The sequence below is a fragment of the Eublepharis macularius genome, chromosome 4, assembly GCF_028583425.1.
Source record: "Eublepharis macularius isolate TG4126 chromosome 4, MPM_Emac_v1.0, whole genome shotgun sequence".
Taxonomy (NCBI): Eukaryota; Metazoa; Chordata; class Lepidosauria; order Squamata; family Eublepharidae; genus Eublepharis; species Eublepharis macularius.
Window position 1 is genome coordinate 184,704,264 of NC_072793.1, and position 18,759 is coordinate 184,723,022.

Below are 18,759 nucleotides of genomic sequence, written 5' to 3' on the forward strand. Positions count from 1 at the left end.
CATTCTATACAAGCTATTAAAGGCACCCAGGAAAAACTCAAACTAATTCTGTAAAATTAGCCGATGTATTTGCTGAATACTACCAAACCATTTGTACATCAGACAATCCTGACTCTAATCATATTTTAAATTATTTATCATCACAGGAAATTATTTGGAAAAAAAACTCACAAGAACATAAACAATATCTGGACCAACCAATCACAACAGAAGATGTTACAGTCACTATCAAATCCTTGAAAAAAATAATAAAGCTTCAGACAGGGATGGATTCCCTGCCAAATTTTTACAAAAAAAAAACTTTCACCTACTTTCAACTCCACTAACTGCCACATGCAACTCTGTTATGATAGGAGGTAGCATCCCTCTATCTTGGTCAGAGGCTGAAATAGTAGTTACTCCAAAAAAGGACAACGATATTACAAATACTAAATCTTCTCAACCAATACCCTTACTGAATCAAGACCAAAAGATCTTTACAAGCATATTTGCCAAAAGATTTTCTAAATTTAAATAACCAGCTACAATCACCTTGACCAGACTGGCTTTATGCCAATAAGGAATCTTTTTGACAATACACGTAACACTTTAACTATAATTAATTTCTGTGAAGCATACAAAACCCCTGCATTACTTCTGGCCTTTGATATAGAGAAGGCATTTGATTAAGTGGAAATACCATATCTAAAACTTTTACTTCAAAAAATGGGTTTTGGCGACCAATTCTAAAATGCCATTAATGCTCTTTATCTTTCTCCAAAAGCTACAGTTAGGACTAACAATGTACATTCGATAGATATCCATATAGCAAGGGGAACTAGACAAGGCTGTCCCCTTTCCCCTTTTCTGTTTGCCATAACTATAGACAGGGCCGGTGCTACCATTAGACCAACTAGGCAGCCGCCTTGGGCACAGACCTCAAGAGGGGCATAGTTTTATACAGATTACTTTCTTGAAAAAAATGCAACTAAGAAAACCTATTGAGCACCCCCTAAATGGTCCTGTCCACAGACATCAAGCAGCTCAAAAGCTCACCGTAACACTTATTTATTTATTTATTTATTTATTTATTTATTTGATTTATACCCTGCCCTCCCCACAGAGGGGCTAAGGGTGGCTAACAACATTAAAAAATACATTAAAATCACATAAACATACAATCAATAATATTTTTTTAAAATGATTAAAAAACTCCAGGAGCAGGCTATTTAAACAAATATTGGGAGTCCGTATACAGGTATGGCAGATGGCTGAGGGCAGCTCCGGAAGTAAATGTGTGCATGTATCTTTAAATGCTTGATGAGCTAGGTGAAGAGTGGGGGGTGAAGGAGATGGATGAGTGAGTGATATGATTGGTTGAGGACTGAGAGGGTGGGCGGAGTAAATGCAGTTTGAGACTGAGAGTAGAGAGAAAATTTTTAGTCAGGAGAAAGCAGGCTGGCTGTGTGCTGCCTGAATATGTTGAAGTGTTTATGAGAGAAATATAACCTGTGTGGAACCTGAACTGAGCATGTTTGTGAAAGGACACTCAGTCAGGGAAAGAGAAGCAAGCTGTGTGAATGAGAGTCAATGAAGTAACTTTAAGAACCGAGAACTACGTTTATGAAACCGATATGCTTCTTGACTAAATAAAAGTTTATTTTTGTTTTGCTATATCCCAGTGTAGCTGTCATTGCTATATCTCATTTCTATCTTCAGGGCCACATAGCACCACGAAGGAGCCTGACGCTTAGGAACGTTACCAAAGGGAAAATTTAAATAAAATATCTTGGAATAAAATATTCCGGGTGGCAGCAGACTACCCAGAGGGTTAAGGGATAGATTAAAAGAAAAATCTCCCCTAGAGAAAGTAAAGGTCATAACACCATCCATCAGCAGATAGAGCTGAGTGTCATCCGCATACCGGTGACAACCTAGCCCAAAGCTGCGGGCTAACAGGGCAAGGGGGCACATATAGATGTTAAATAGCATCGGGGAAAGAATCGCCCCCTGAGGGATGCCACATACCAAAGAATGGTAAGCAGACATCTGTTCCCTGAGTGCCACTCTCTGTCCTAGATTGTGAAGGAAGGAGTTCAGCCACTGCAGGGCTGTTCCACGAATCCCCACAACGGCAAGGCAGTGGGTCAGAAGATTATGACTGACCATGTCAAATGCTGCTGTAAGATCTAAAAGTATCAGCAGTGCCGACCCACTCCGTTCCAGGTGTCGCCGCAGATCATCTGTGAGGGCAACCAGAGCCGTCTCTGTACCATGGCCAGGCCTGAAGCTGGACTGGAATGGATCCAGGATACAGGCATCACCCAGGTATACCCGCAGCTGTTCCGCTACCACCCTCTCAATTACCTTACCCAGGAACGGAATATTCGAAACAGGGCGATAATTGGCTGGATCAGCAGGATCCAGTGATGGTTTCTTTAAGAAGGACCGCACCACTGCCTCTTTCAGTGAGTCTGGAAAAAAAAAAAACAGAACTCAGAGAAAGATTAATGATGGCAGCTAATGGTGTCCAAATCCCATCACCACCACTTTTCACCAGCCATGATGGGCATGAGTCCAGTGGGCACGTGGTAGGTTTCACAGCATGCAGGACCCTTCCCACCACCTCCTGGGAGAGTGGCCTGAATTGATCTAATATCAACCCTGAGGACAACCAAGGGGCCTCCAGTACACATACTGCATCAACTGTGGTGGACAGATCCTGGCAGAGTGACAAGATCTGATCCACAAAATAGTCTCCAAAAGCCTTACAGCTTATTACTGAATTTACATTTTTATTTGTCCCATGTGTGATGGACGTTAAAGACCAAATCACTCTGGAAAGTTGTGCTGGGCGAGAACTAGTGGACACAGTGGAAGCTGCAAAGAGAGACTACTATGCAAAATCGCTTCCTGGGTCTCCCCCACCTCTCTTGAGAAGATTGGTGCTCTTTAGGCCGCCCCTCTATACCACAACACAGAAAACGCTTTTGGCATTTTTCCTCCCTAGCTGCAATACAAGCACCCCCTGTATCTTTTATTCAGAAGTAATCCTAATGCATGGGGGGGGGGTAATTTCATCATAAGATACATGTCTGAACATGTCTTTGACATCGCCAGTATTCTGTGCAAATTTACTATTTTATCGGGGTGCTTTTTTAACAGGATACAGCCTGGATCAAGCAGGCAACAGTGGGGGGAGGTGCATGATTAAAACGGACGCGCTGCAACACAGCTCTGTGCCTCAGAAACAGTGGAGGAAGTGGCCGTTAACGGTCCCTCCCTGACTCAGCAACTCTCAGTGGGGGAGGGGTGTGAAGCAGGCAAAAAGCAAAAAAGGGGTGCAACGGAAGACTCCACACACTGTGTACCCCGTTCAGAGAGAAGAGGGGTGCTTTTCTTCCAGCAAGAGACTGGCCCAGTTCATGTGAAACAAACACACAGCCACCTTTCTCAATTAAAAAAAAGCCCTTTCCCCAACACTGTTTTGCAAAATCACCAGGCTCACAGACCCCCGACATAGTCACCAAGCACCCTGTTTCATTTTCCCCAAAGGCACAAAAAAGCAATGGCTGACATTTTTATTTTTTTCCTTCCCTTTCCCCATCCCCCAACACAACCCCCACTGATAATATCAAGACGCTCCTAATTCTCGGGGGGTGCAGAGCACCACGTGGAGGGGGGAGGGGGGACTAAGCGGCACTCCAACAGGAAAAAGGGGCGGGGCAGCTGTCACTTTTGACTTTGACAAAAGGTGTGTCTATAATCTTCTGAGGCCCAGCATTCTTCTTCCCTGGAATTCCAAGTCAGCCAGTGACACCGATTGCCCTCGATTCTCTCCCTCCCGCCTTCCAGGGTCTTCCTCCTCCTCCCACTCCCTGAGGAATTTCGTGGCTGCACTGTCGGAACCCGGCCAGGGGCTGCCCTGGTTGATCGCCGTGCGCTATGCGGACGACCAGCTGCTCGTTCACGACTTCCGGTTTGGGATTTATGGAGGTCTGACGCAGCTCCAATTGCGGAGCTGACCGGACTGCCGTTTTAACCGGCCGGCGGGGGCAAAATAGCCCACGGCCGACTGCTCTCAGGCGGAGAGCAGGCAAAGAACGCTCAAGACCTCAGGGCGCGTTGATCTCGGGCGAGGGGGGGCTCTACGCAACGGGCCCCCTCACGACCCTTGAGGTCCCACCCTGCGACAGGTCGGCTACAATCTCTGCGGCAGTTTTGGGGCCAATTCGGTTGGCATAAGACCTACATACCCATGCTTCGATTGGGGGAAGAAACGGAGAGGAGAAGATAAAATCGAAACAGCGATTACAACCCAAGAAATGTGAATGAGAAGGTAAAGATCACTATCTTCTGTTACGGGACAGATTGATTAAAGCAGAGAGGAATAAAAGTAGATTTTCAAACTGCAACAGGCTAACGATAAAGAGGGGAAGACTTGGCAAGAGTTGTATTTGAAAAGAGACTCAGTTTAAAGAAGTTATTAAAGGAATTGGACTATTGTTTTGAATACTTGCGGTTATGGAGCTGTGAGAAAGAGATACCATCGCGAGACCTACTGTGGGAAGTTGGGAGACAGGAAGTGCGTAACAACAATAGAGTTGCTGGAGAGAAGCGGCCCTTGCTGGAGGGCAGGAAGAAGGGAATCGCCATCTTTGAAAGGGGAAGGGTCGCGGCCTCAGCGGAAAAGGAAGTAGGCCATTTTGGATTACAAAATCATAGAGAAACCATAGAGAAAAGACGCCCGACATTTTGGACGCTTTAAAATTTAATTTTTGTAAGAAGACCGGGACATTTGAAATAAAAGGACATTAAGTTTTACGCCACGGAGCTAAGGAAGAGAGCGGACTCGTGGGAGCGAGCCAAAGCAAGCCCCACGATGTCAAAAAAAGAGTGGCAATCGGCAATAGAAAACCTGGATAAAAAACTTTTAGATGTGATTAAAGAACTTAAAGACACGAAATTGGAGCTGATTAAAGAGGTCAAAGAGGTTACGCAGACAGTAAAATCGGAGCTGTCAGAAGTGAAAAAAGGTATGGAAACAATACAAAGTGAACTACAAGGAACGCAGCAGAGAGTTAAAACAGTAGAAGGCGCGATGGAGAACTTAGCAGACACGCAACAGACAGAGATGAGACTGATGAGGGGGAGAATGTCAGTTGCAGAAACTAAACACATGGAGAAGCAGTTACGTTTTCGTGGCTTGCCAGAAGTGGAAGGAAAGTCAGCGCAAGAACAGATGACTGAGGTGTTAGCTGAATACCTGGGGAAGGAGGAGGAGGAAGTTGTGGCTATCCTAGATGTGGCATATCGGGTGAATTCGAGAATTGCAACCCAGAGGAAATTACCAAGAGACGTAATTGTGCAGTTTACGACACGAAATATGAAAGAGAAGATTGTGACAAAACAGTTTCAAGATCCATTGGAGATTGATGGCAAGATGATTATCATAATGAAGGAATTACCCAGGTCAGTGTTATCAGATCGGAAAAAATATGAAGTGCTAATTCAGATCTTGAAGGACATGAAAATCAGGTACAGATGGGAGTTACCAGAAGGTGTGTCCTTTGAGTTTGGAGGGGCCAAAAAGCGCATCAGATCTGAGCGAGAGATGGAGCGATTTATAAGGGACAATGAAAAAGACTTACCAACAAGATTATGAGTATGGAGTGCAAAGTTTTATCTTGGAATGTAAATGGACTAAACTCACCGAATAAGAGAAAAAATATTTTCCACTGGTTATTAAAACAAAAATGTGACATTGTGTGTTTGCAAGAGACCCATATCAGAAAGCAGGATGTAAAATATCTAAAATCAGGAAAATTGGGCAAAGAATTTGTAGCGGCCTCCAACAAGAAAAAAAGAGGAGTGGTGTTGTACATAAAAGAGGAGCTACAGCCAAAATTTGTAATGAAAGATGTGGAAGCCAGATTTATTGCAGTGGAATGCACTTGGGATTTAAAGAGAGTGTTGGTAGTCGGAGTTTATGCACCTAACGGTGCAAAGGAAAGCTTCTTTGAGGATTTGAGGAAGCAACTAGATGATCTTTCATATGACCAGATAATTCTTGCCGGAGACTTCAACGGAGTGACGAACTTGGAATTAGATAAAAAGACAACAACTGCACAAAAGAAAAGAGGATTATTACCAAAGCTCTTTTTTGACTTGATACAACAGGAGACTTTAGAAGATGTATGGAGAAGAGAATATCCTAAAAGTAGACAATTTACTTTTTATTCTGCAAGGCACTGTACACTATCAAGAATTGATATGATCTGGGCCTCAAAAGACTTAGCGTTATGGACTAAGGAGGTAGAAATAATGCCGATGGTAGGCTCAGATCACAATCCAATCATGTGGAAATTAGGGAAAAGGAGAAAAAGGAAAGCATGGAGAATAAATGAGGACTTGCTACAGGAAGGAGAGAGTATGGAGATGCTGAGAAGAGAGACAAAGTTCTTCATACAATACAACGTAAATAAAGAAGTACCAACTGACAAAGTTTGGGACGCTTATAAGGCGGTTATAAGGGGCATACTAATGGACTTAAATGGTAGAGTAAGAAAAAAGAAAGAGGAGAAAAGACAAGAGATTGAGGAGAAAATAAAAGCCAAAGAAATACAGTTAAAAAAGAGACCAGGGAAAAAGAAATTATATCAGGAAATTAAAATACTTCAAGAACAGTTAACAGCAATGAATAATAAAGAATTGGAGTGGAATCTTAAAAGATTGAATCAGAAAGCGTTTGAAGGTGCAAATAAACCTGGGAAGTATTTGGCATGGCAACTGAAGAAGAGAAGGGAAAAGAAAACAATAAATAGAATCTGCGAAGATAATAAAACATATTTGGAACAGACTACCATTAGTAGAGCCTTTTACAAATTCTACACTAAGTTGTATAATAAGAAAGAGGTAAATAAAGAGTCAATAGCGTTATATTTGGAGAAATTGAAACTTCCAGTAATTTCGGAAGCTTGGAGAAATAAACTGAACAGTGAAGTAACAGATGAGGAATTAAACAAGGCAATACAATCTGCAAATCTAGGAAAGGCGCCAGGGCCAGATGGACTTACAGCGAAATTTTATAAGGTAATGGCCAATGAACTGGCACCATTCCTAAAAGAGGTGATCAATGGAGTTTTAAAGGACCAGCGGATTCCAGATACCTGGAATGAAGCGAATATATCATTGATCCCCAAAGAGGGCCAAGGCTTGACTAATGTGAAAAACTACAGACCTATATCGTTACTTAACAATGATTATAAAATCTTTGCGAAGATACTGGCGGAGAGACTGAAGGGGTGGCTTTCGGAAGTCATTGAGGAGGAACAAGCAGGCTTTTTGCCAGACAGACAAATCAGAGACAATTTAAGGACAGTGATTAATGCTATTGAATATTATGATAAGCGTTGTGACAAAGAGGTTGGTTTCTTCTTTGTTGATGCTGAAAAGGCGTTTGACAATTTAAACTGGGACTTTATGTTTGCCACCATGGAAAAGCTACAATTGGGAGAAAGATTCATCAGAACAATTAAGGAAATTTACAGAGACCAGACGGCGGCAATTGTGGTGAATGATGAAGCGACTAAGAAATTGATTATAAGTAAAGGAACAAGACAAGGTTGCCCGCTGTCTCCACTGCTGTTCATTTTGGTATTGGAGATCCTGATGATACAAATACGACAAGATGAAGAAATTCGAGGAATTAAAATAAAGGACTATTCATATAAGGTCAGAGCATTTGCGGATGACATAATGTTGATTGTAGAAGACCCAATGGAGAACATGCCAAAAGTGATAGATAAGATCAAGGAGTTCGGAGATTTGGCAGGTTTTTATATTAATAAAAAGAAGTCAAAGATATTATGCAAAAATATGACTAAGCAGAAACAACAATTGTTAACGGAAATAACGGATTGTGAAGTAACAAGCAAGGTGAAATATCTGGGAATTGAACTGACTGCTAAGAATATAGACTTATTTAAAAATAACTATGAAAAACTATGGACTCAGAGAGAGATTTGATTAAATGGAACAGACTAAATCTGTCATGGTTGGGAAGGATTGCAGCAGTTAAGATGAATGTGTTACCAAGAGTAATGTTTTTGCTACAGACAATACCAATCATCAGTGACTCTAAGCAATTTGAAAAATGGCAGAGGAAAATATCAGACTTTGTATGGGCAGGCAAGAAGCCTCGAGTGAAAATGAAAGTTTTACAAGATGCAAAGGAAAGAGGCGGAATGCAACTGCCCAATCTAAGACTTTACCATGACGCAATTTGCTTGGTGTGGTTGAAGGAGTGGATGACGCTAAAGAATAAGAAACTATTAGCCCTAGAGGGATATAAAAAGATATTTGGATGGCACGCATATTTATGGCATGATAAAGTAAAGGCGAACTCGATGTTCCTGCATCACTATATACGGAGAAGTTTATATATAATCTGGAAGAAGTATAGAATTTATTTGGAAGAAGGAACCCCCTTGTGGGTAGTTCCATATGAGGTGATAGATCCGAGAGCTGTTGATAATGAGCAACAATGTTTAACCTATAAAGAAATAACTAGCATGGAAGAATCCAAACTTAGAATAAAGACTCAGGAGGAACTATCACCTTATTACGATTGGTTCCAGTATAGACAGATTAGAGATTTATATAACTTGGACTCTGTAAAGGGAGGAATACGAACAGAAAACTCGGAACTAGAGCAGACCCTTTTTAAAGAGGACAAGAAAAGAATATCTAAGGTATACCAAGCACTGCTGAAATGGTATACTGAGGATGAAGTAGTTAAAGGACAAATGGTGAAATGGGCCATAAATTTTAACAAAGAAATAACAATGGAGGCATGGGAATACTTGTGGAAGACTACAATGAAGACAACGACATGCATTAGTATTAAAGAGAACATTTACAAAATGATTTACCGTTGGCACATGACACCAAAGAAGATTGCGCTAGGGAATTTGAACACTTCTAATAAATGCTGGAAATGTAGGAAGCATGAGGGCTCCCTCTACCATATGTGGTGGACGTGTGAGGTAGCTAGGCGGTACTGGGGGGAAATAATAAGAGAAATGAGTGAAATCTTACAATTTCAAATTAATAAGAACCCAGAACTCCTGCTACTAAACTTGGGAATGGAGGGAATTCCAGCCCATCATAGGACGCTGATATTTTACATGACGGCAGCAGCTAGACTTTTGTATGCGCAAAAATGGAAAATACAAGAAGTGCCAACCATTGAAGATTGGATCCACAAATTGCTGTATATGGCAGAAATGGACAAAATGACAAGAAAATTGAGAAACCTGGACTCAGGACAGTTTAACACAGACTGGGAGAAGCTGAAACAATATTTGGAGAAGAAATGGGAGGTGGGAGGAGAACTGTGGCAGTTTGAGAACTACTGAAGTACAATAAAATGTAGAGGGGGGTGACTTTACCGGGGAGGAGAAGAGATAAAAGAGAATTTCTAAGCAGTTATGATATTAGATTGATATATATAGAATAATAAATAGAATATTGATAGAAAATAATTAATCATAAGGGTTAACTATAAGGATTGACTAACTAATAATATTTTCTTTTTGATTCTGTATAATGTACCAAACTGAATATGTTTATTTGAAGCTGTATATGAGTCAAATTGATTGATATCATATACAGACTTATGATTGAAGGGGAATAGAAATACTAATGTAAACAAATATAAATAAAATAGAAAGAGGAAGAAATAATGACATAGAATAAGAATAGAATAACATATAGAGTATAAGTTAAATTGATTGATTTATATGAATGTATGGTTTACACAGTTTATGATATATAGAAATATTTGAAAGTGAAATAATGAAAAATGGGATAAATTGTTTATCCATTATGGAAAAAGGGACTCATAGGCAGGGTACAGAGTATCAAAAATAGTTAAAGAAGTATTGCTTAGAATAAAGGGAGAATATATATTTGCTAGATAGAGGAATAAATAAAGAGTAAGGGAAAAGGGATAAAGGGTTGGAAAACTGTTGGAAGTCAACAAAATGGGGGGGGGGGGAGGGAGGGGGTTAGAAATTGGGAAATGGGAATATTGACTGTAATGTGTAAACATTTGATCCTAACCCAATAAAAAAAAATTTCAAAAAAAAAGACCAGCTGCTCGTTCACCATGACAGCCTCACCAAGAGGACTGTGCCTGGCGTCCACTGGATGAGGAAGGTGGAGCAGTAGGAGGCCTGGTACTGGGACGGGCAGAGCCAGGTCATGCAGGGGATGGAGCCTGTGTACAGTGCGAATCTGGCCACCCTGCGGGATCGCTACAACCAGAGCAGCAGCAGCACAGGTGAGTGGCGGGCGGGTGGGTGTGGTCTGTGTGTCCTCCCAGGATAGGGCTGCCAGGTCCCCCCTACCCCTCAGGCAGGAGGTGGGAGCCCCCACCCTGCACCTTCCTTTTTGTCTCCGGTTGTGTGACTTTTTTGCACGCACAGGTTCCCAGCCTGCGCAATTATGTCATTTCTGGGAAGTGATGATGTCACTTCCCAACTCATTTGTGAAGCATCTGAAAACCCTCCCTGCAATACAAACGCCTGAGTGTTACTGTGGGGGGTGGGGAAGGAATTTGGAAATTCCCTGCATTTTGCAGGGGGTTGGACTAGATGATCCTAGAGGTCCCTTTCAACCCTGTGATTCTGTGATTTTATGAATAATTTCTTTGCTACTTCACAAAGTACCTGGAGAGTCCCAGGCATATCCCCCCCCCCCCAATAAATCGTAACTCTTCAGAGGTTTCCAGGGCTCTCTGCAGCCAAGAAAATCTGCAAGGAGGGGGCCATTTCTGAAGTCCCTCCTGGTTGACTCCCCCCAGGAGCAGGAGGAGGCACCGCTGGAGGGACTCCATCTCCACCCCACCCCACCCCCCACCCCGTGCCTAACCCGCTCCTGCGCCCACAGGACTCGCAAATTGCAACGCGCGCAGGGCGGACTTGCGAGGGTCCCCCGGAGAAGACCGCGGGCGAGAGCCGGGATTGGCCGAGAGGGCAATATTCTACCAATCGGAAAGAGGCGCTCTGGCTCCGTCATCAGTCGCTGGGCAGCCTGAGCGCTGCGAAGGGAAAGGGAAAGTTGGCCGCGGACTCGGCCCGGGATTTCCCCTCGCCGCGCTGACTCGGCTGCGGGGAGCGGGAGATAAATGATGGGGGGGCCGCAGGAGCTCGGCCGAGGGAGGAGGCGGTGCAAAGGTGGCGCTTTGCAAGAGAACGAGCCCTTGCCAACCCGACGGGGGACGCTCCGGGAGGTCTGGCAGCTCCGGACCCCGGGAAGGCGGCCGAACGGCAAGCGAGGGGGAGGGAGAAGAACTGCGAGTTTCCCTCGAGCAGACGGGCAGGGCAGCCCTTCTTTGCTGTCTGGGCTGAGCGCGGGGGGCTCGCTGGGGAAAGGGCCGCCAAAGATCTGCTCGAGGGGTTTTCAAACATCCATTTCCTAGTAGTCCCCTCGGAATGGCTTTCTGTAGTGGAGGGGGAGGTTGGGGGACATTTGCCATTACTCAGAGTTCTCCATGCAGAAAAAGGTGACCCCCCCCCCTGGCTTGACTACTGCTGTTCAGCAAGGTGACCCCCTAACCCATAGCAGCGCCCAAGACAGCCCATAAAGATTTAGAAACGGCTTAAAACAAATAGGATCACAGCAAAGCAGAAATCCCTTGAAATGGGGATGCAGGGAGTCCCAATGGCAAAACTGCAGCCATGGGGGGGGACCCCCCCCCGTTAAAGCATGCCTCCCTCCCCTGAAAGGAATCCAGGAAGCCTGTCGCAGCTCCCTCCCCTGCTGCAATGGAGGGCCCATTCTGAACCCGGGAATTTGGGGTCAGGGCAGAGGCTGGGGGGCTTCTTGAATCTGGGGAGTCAAAGGACAGCTGAGCTATTAATCACTTCAGACTGTAGTGAGTGGACCCCCTGACCTGGGTAGCCCAGGCAGCAGTCCAGTGTCCTACGCTAACCCTGGTTCACCGGTTTAGTACATACCTAATGGGCCCAAGCCTGGATAGCCCAGGCAAGCCCGATCTTGGAAGCAAGATCAGAAATTAAACAGGAGACCTCCAACAAAGACCCGGGTCGCCTTCCCTTCACCACCAGTAAACGGAGAGAAAATAAAACAAAGGAGTTATGTTTAAATTACAGGACTGGCTCTCCGCCACCTCAGATGGTCTTGCTACTGCCTGAAAAGCCAGCATGCAAAACTCTGCCAGTGCAGCTATTATTAAAATGCATTATGGCCATGAAATCCTAGGAGTCTGAAGTTGTCTTGCAAGTTCTCCAGCCCCCTTGCACCCCCCCAACAACCAATAAAGGAGGTGGTGGTGACAATTTGCCTGCCAGAGCCTGCTGCTGCATCTTGGGGTGCAACCATTAGGTAATTCTACCCTGCATGGAAAAAAAACCAGCATATAGGGATGTCGGAGCCCTTCTAGTCACCATGGGGCCCAAATGCTATGGGGGGAGATTGGCCCCCAGAAAGACTGAAGGCTGCAGGCCCCCACCTCTTCCTTCAGGAAATCTCCTGTGCAAAGATCAGGTGCTCTGCCAGCAGAATCCTTGGCCCCGATCCCACTGGACATTTGCAACATAAGCCAAGCGTGAGACTCTAGAAACTGCTGCTGCCCTTTCTCAGAGAACAGGTGAGGGAGAGACAAAGGCCACTCCCTATAGGCCAGGTATGGAGAGGTGGTTTTTGGCCAGGGGCCACCTGCACAGTCCCAAGGCCAGCCCTCCCTCCAAAGAGCTCACAGCAGTGTACGTGGCTCTCCCCCATTTTATCCCCACTAGGATCTAGTGAGGCTGAGAATGATGCAAAGTGACCCATTAAGTGTCATGGTAAAGGAGGATTTGAACTCAGATCTCCCCAAGCTTGGTCTGACATTAGAACTGCTTCACTACCCTCTCTATGGCATATTTTGGATTCCTCTTTCCAAGCCTGCTCAAATATGAGACTGGCAAAGCCGGGTGTGGGGTTCATGTTCACAATTCTGGTTACTGGGAAAGAAACTCCCGTTTGAAGCACCTGCATTAGATGGGGTCACCTTGAAGTGGACCTCCTAAACTGTGAAGTCTCCTGCGTGAGGAAGAGGTGAAGGAAGCCCAGAAGAAATCAGGTTTGTGCTCTTTCTGAACAAACATTGGTTGATTTGAAACATCTCAGAGCCAAAAGTCTTTGAGTATTATTCAGTGCATAACTTTACTTTGTCATAAGCAATTTTTAAAAATCCCCAACAGAGTGCCTCTGAGCATGTAAAGAACCCACAGGAGTTTCACTTACTGCCACATTGCAGACACTAAATTCACTCAGTCAGAAAGACTTGTGCCAGTTTTCTTGCAGTAAACATTCGTGTTCTGTGACACTGTTTTGGACTCTCCTTTCCAAGCCTGTTCAAATACGGAAAAACTTTGCAAAGTCAGGTGTAGGTTTCTGGTTCATAATTCTGGTTAGTGGGGAAAGCAAGACACTTCAGTTAGCCGAAGCAGCTGTATTAGACCATCACAATGAAATGATAGCCCTTCTCAACGGCAAAGTCTTCTGCGTGGTAACGGAGAACGGGAAGGGATGACGGAAACGCAGAAGAAATCAGGTTTGTGCTCTTCTTGAACAAACGGTTGGTTCGAGGCATCTGAATAGAGCCAAAAGCCTTTGAGAATTATTCAGTGCATATTTTTCCCATGCCATAAGCAGTTTTTAAAAATCACCGTAAGAGTGCATCTAAAGGACACACAAGTATTTCACAGACCGCCATGCTATAGATGCTACATTCACTTAGCAAGAAAGACTTCTGCCAGTTTCCTGTAGTAAATGTTGGTTTTAACTGTTCCGGCAGCCACATCATCTTTCGGGCGCGAAAATCCAGTCCAAAAGTCACACTCTTCACCCAGCAGCCAAACTGAGGCTGATTTTAAATAACAGCCGGCAGTGGGCGTCTTGAGGCAGCCATTTTGCTTACCCGTTGGGCTGCACACAGGTGGTTCATAAAATGGCTGTTGGTGCCCAGAAGGACGGCTCCATTTTGCCTTCATGTTCTTAATATCACAGCCTGGTGAGCGCAAAATGGTTTCCTTTTCCAGTAAGATGACATCAGTACTCTGCCACCCCACACTGTCCCTCGCCCCACATCGGGGTCAAGAGAGCGAAGCCAGCCAAGCTGCTTCCAGCTCAGGAAGAAGCTGAAAGCGATGGCAGGGCGCGGTCAGTCCTCAGCAGAGAAAATAGAAAACAGGATGCTGTCGAAAGAACGAGCGTTCTGCCCTACGGTTGCCAACTCTGGGTCATATTTTGAACAATATATATATTATTTGATGGAGACCTTTCCTTCTCATCAACACACTGGATTTGTCTGACGGAGATTCTCCCGGCAAGCGATGGAAGCTCAGTCTAGCTTGTTGTGGTTCCCTTTCAAGCATGACTTCTACGAGGAGTCGTTGAGGCTTTCCACAGGCCGACAACTGCACTCTGGGCAGGTTAGGATCAATCATGATTTCGTACCAGTCTCACAGCAACCCTGTGAGGTGGGTTTGGCTGAAGGCCACAGACTTTCCCAGTCCATCCAAGGAGCACCGTAGCTGGTGGAGGAGGGAATTTGAACCCACGTCTGGTTCACACCCAGACATAAAGCTTCACCCCGTGTGCCAGATGCACACCCCTGTAGCTGGGAGTTCCCCAGAGACCTGAATGCAGAGCCCACACTCCCTCCCTGCCAGGGCGTTCCTAGAGCAGCCTTTGCCCCTCGCCAGCCTTGCCCCCTTTGGCCCTGGAAACCACAACTTACCTCAGGCTGGAAAGTCCCTCCAGGGTGCCCACAACGGAGCTGGCAACGCTCCCAGAGGCTCTCTTTGGTTTGCTATTTTAATCTCAAGAAAACTGGGTCTTCCTGCTCAGAAGAGCTTTTCTGAATTTAGTTTGAATTTTAAATGTTTCACCGAACAACATTCAAGTCCAGTAACACAATTTCCCAAGTAAGCCTTTGTGAGCAAATTTTTATTTATTTTATTATTTTATTCAGTTTATAAGAGACAAAAGGCCCATCCTCTTTTCCCAGCTGTAAGTGAAACTTTCCCATGTAATGGAGCTGGTTTCAACCAGTGGTTGTTTCCAGCTTCTGCTCTTGTTGGCCAAGCATTTCTCTGCTGTACAGTCACACTCACGGTCTAGCTTTGTATTTCAAGCTAGGAAGGGGGGGGCGGAATGGCTGTACTTTTGCTCACAAAACCTCACTTCATCAGATGCAAGGTTTTGACTGCTGAAAGGTTCTACCCTGGGAAATCGTGTGGCTCTTTCAGGGGCTACCAGACTTGAGCTTTGTTCTGCTAACACCAGATTTTCTAAGTATGGAACAGCCACACCTTGTACTGGAGACAAAGACAATGTCACACTTTCATGTTGCCACTTGTAGTAAACCAACCAGAAAGCAAAGCGTCCTTCGATCTTCACAGTGAAGCATTTGTTAACCTAGATTAAGGCAAAAGAAATATACACTCCAAATTATAGCAGTTCGGCAATACATGAACACCTCAAAATGAGAGTATCCTAACACGAATAACCCACCTGAAAAATATTTTCCAGAATTCCCATCTAGCACATTTCAAATTAAGTGCTGGACAGCCTTTTGCCGAGAAATGAAACATAAAAGGAATGATGTTTCCAAAGCACAGAGGTCTCTGTAACTGGGGGACGGTCTCAACGATAAGACCCTCTTCCCTCCCAGAAAATTGCTTGCAACAATATTTCTGCCGCCACCCACAACTCCTACCCACCAGGCATGGGGAGTGCAGCTTCTCTTCTGATGCCAGAGAATTAATTTGAGATATTTATGATCCATTCAACGACAACAAACAGGAAACCTACAAGAGTGTAAAATTTGCCCTGCCTGAAAGTCTGGGTGTGATGAAGAGACACTCTCAGCACCCAAAGGGGACAAGCGGGGACTGATCCTGGCTCACTGAGGGGGGGGGGGCGTGTGTTGGTTGAGTTGTACTTGCATGACTTGACCCCCGCCCCCTCCCGATTTTTAAAATTGGATTTTTTTTAACAGATGTAAACTGTGATGTTGCAACAGTGCCCTCTGGTGTTCAACAAAAGGAACAAAGCCTTTCACACACTTGATTTCTCAGAAAAGGCAGCGCCTGGCACTCACAATTCCCCTCACCCAGGGACGTCTCCATAGCAATATAATATTCCAAATATCCCCTGAAGCAGCGTCTCTCTTTGTGAAGACAGAGCGATGGCGGCTTCCTGGTTCTGTAGCCAAGATGCAACTGCAGCAACAGGGAGGTGTCACACAGGGAGAGTTTTCCTATATCTGTTGGATTTCTGCCTGTTATGCACAGTGTTTCCTGCCAGACTTTTCCTGACTCCACAGAGATAATCACAGGTGCTTTCCAAGAAATCAGAACATTTCAGGACGTTGCAGGTCAGAGAACATCGATACGGCATCCACACCAAATCCGGAACGCTGTCAACCCATGAAAGTTGCCTCGTGGCCGATGATTATGAGGCAGTCATGGATATCTTGTCAAAGGCATGGTCAAAGAATTAAGAGTTATGTGGGTTTTCAGGTGTCACAGAACTCTTCGTCAGGCCCCGCATCCAGGAAAGTCACCTCTCATCCTAGCCAGCCTGGATGGCCCTTTTGGGTTTCCACTGAGGGTTTTAAATCCCAATTGCCTTGAAATGCATTAACTGGTATTTGGCCAGCCAATGGGCAGAGGCTCCTCCTGATGCGCCCACCTTGGCAGCATAAATGAGATTTTCCATGACGGCCTGTGTTGTACTGTTTTTAGTGCATTGTTCTCCAATTTTTGCTCCCCACTTTACTGTATTGTTGATCACATACGCTGTGCTGATTCGATTGCACTGTTTTTAGTGTTGGTAATCCACCTTGAGTTTTAAGCAAGGCAGATTATAAATAAAAATCACTCCGAGGGTGTGCGGCAGATTGACCAGACCACACACACAATCCTGTTCCTCTTGCTCTGGTTTGAAATTTCCCTCAAGGTCCAAATGTGTGTGCACACACAACAGACTCTGGTTACACACATTCTACTTTTTAAGAAGCATCAACGAAAAAATTGCATCAGCTTTCCCTCTGTCTGTCTCCTGGCCCCAGCCCTACAACATTTCCTCCACTCCTGCAGGCACACAATGGCTTATTCTGGTCTTTAAAAAAAAGTCAAGAAAGATTATTTTGTTAAAAAAGACTGCAAGTTTATTAAAAGCCATACTGCAGTGGGAGTCCTCGTTGAAGAGAGAACTCCGCTTTCATAGCTTGTGCCAAACATCCTTTTTATCATGCCGAAAGAATACAAAGGGATTGTTTAGGGCGAACTGAAACCTCTGTTCTCACACTGATAAAGGTGGCAACTTCTATTGTAGTAGCAAGTCTACGTGTTAAAATGCCTTACTGAAAAGCACTTTTGCAGGCCTCCGGTATGGGGCAGTCGAACTTGCGCTTCTGGCTAATTTTATTCACACAATCTTTTTCGCTGGCCAGCAGTAAACCCCCGTGTCCAAAGGGCGCCTCTTCCTCCTCGCCTGATTTCAAGCTCATCTGAACTCTTCATCAAACAGAGGTTCCAAATGATAAAAAAGGAGGAGGAAGAAAGCAAATTTTCATGCAGAAACCTAGTTAATATCAGGAGCTAGGCAGAGCATGCATATTATTCCCATTCTGGGTTTTTTGCGGTTTTTTAACCAAAGTAATGTTGGTTGTTGTGGGTTTTCCGGGCTGTATTGCCGTGGTCTTGGCATTGTAGTTCCTGACGTTTCGCCAGCAGCTGTGGTTGGCATCTTCAGAGGTGTAGCACCGAAAGACAGAGATCTCTCAGTGACACTGAGAGAAAACCCACAACAACCATCATTCTCCATCCGTGAAAGCCTTCAACAATACATCAAAGTAATGTTGTTTATTTTGAAAAACAGAAGTTATAAAAAACAATAAAAAACACAAAGAATTATATAAGATAGTTATATAAATCAGAGAAAACTATGTATTTCTCCCCTCCATCCTCTTACTTACAATATTACTTTTACTACTTTAAAAAAATTATTATTACATTAATAAAAATTCAATTTACATACATTTCAGGATGACTTAACACCCACTCAGAGCGGTTTACAAACTATGACATTATTATCCCCACAACAACAATCACCCTGTGAGGTAGGTGGGACTGAGAGAGCTCCTAGAAGCTGTGACTGACCCAAGGTCACCCAGCTGGCTTCAAGTGGAGGAGTGAGGAATCAACCCCAGTTCTCTAGATTAGAGTCCTACACTTTTAACCACTACACCAAACTGGCTCTCATTCCATTGGCTGCCCATCAGTTACCAGGTTTAAATCAAGACTTTGGCTATCATATTCAAAGCCCTTCATGGCCTTGGTCCCTCATATCTACAGAACTGCCTCTCCCTTTACTCCTCCACAACTTTGTTTCAACTGATTACAGGTGCCTGGAATGTATCCTGCAAATCGGCAAAATCAACAACTGGCCAAAATCCAATCAACAACCCTAATCCATGTTCTTCATTGTTCCACCTTGTGGAACGGCCTGCCTGAAGAGGTCAGGAAAGCACTCACTCGCCTGGCTTCCCACAAACTGTACAAAACTGAATGATTCAAGACAGCTTTTTATAGAGGCAACAGGGCCCTAAGGTAATGATATGCTTCAGAAAGATACTTCGGAAAAAGCATAGGGACTGTGGACTGTACTGCTGTGTATAGTACTTGTCTGTTGCTGCAA

The 18,759-nt window shown here is 44.5% G+C and overlaps 1 pseudogene; it reads right to left on the reverse strand.

The window, feature by feature from the left end:
• Nucleotides 1-18,759, reverse strand: part of LOC129328021 (zinc finger protein 208-like) — a 255,638-nt pseudogene that overhangs the window by 162,560 nt on the left and 74,319 nt on the right.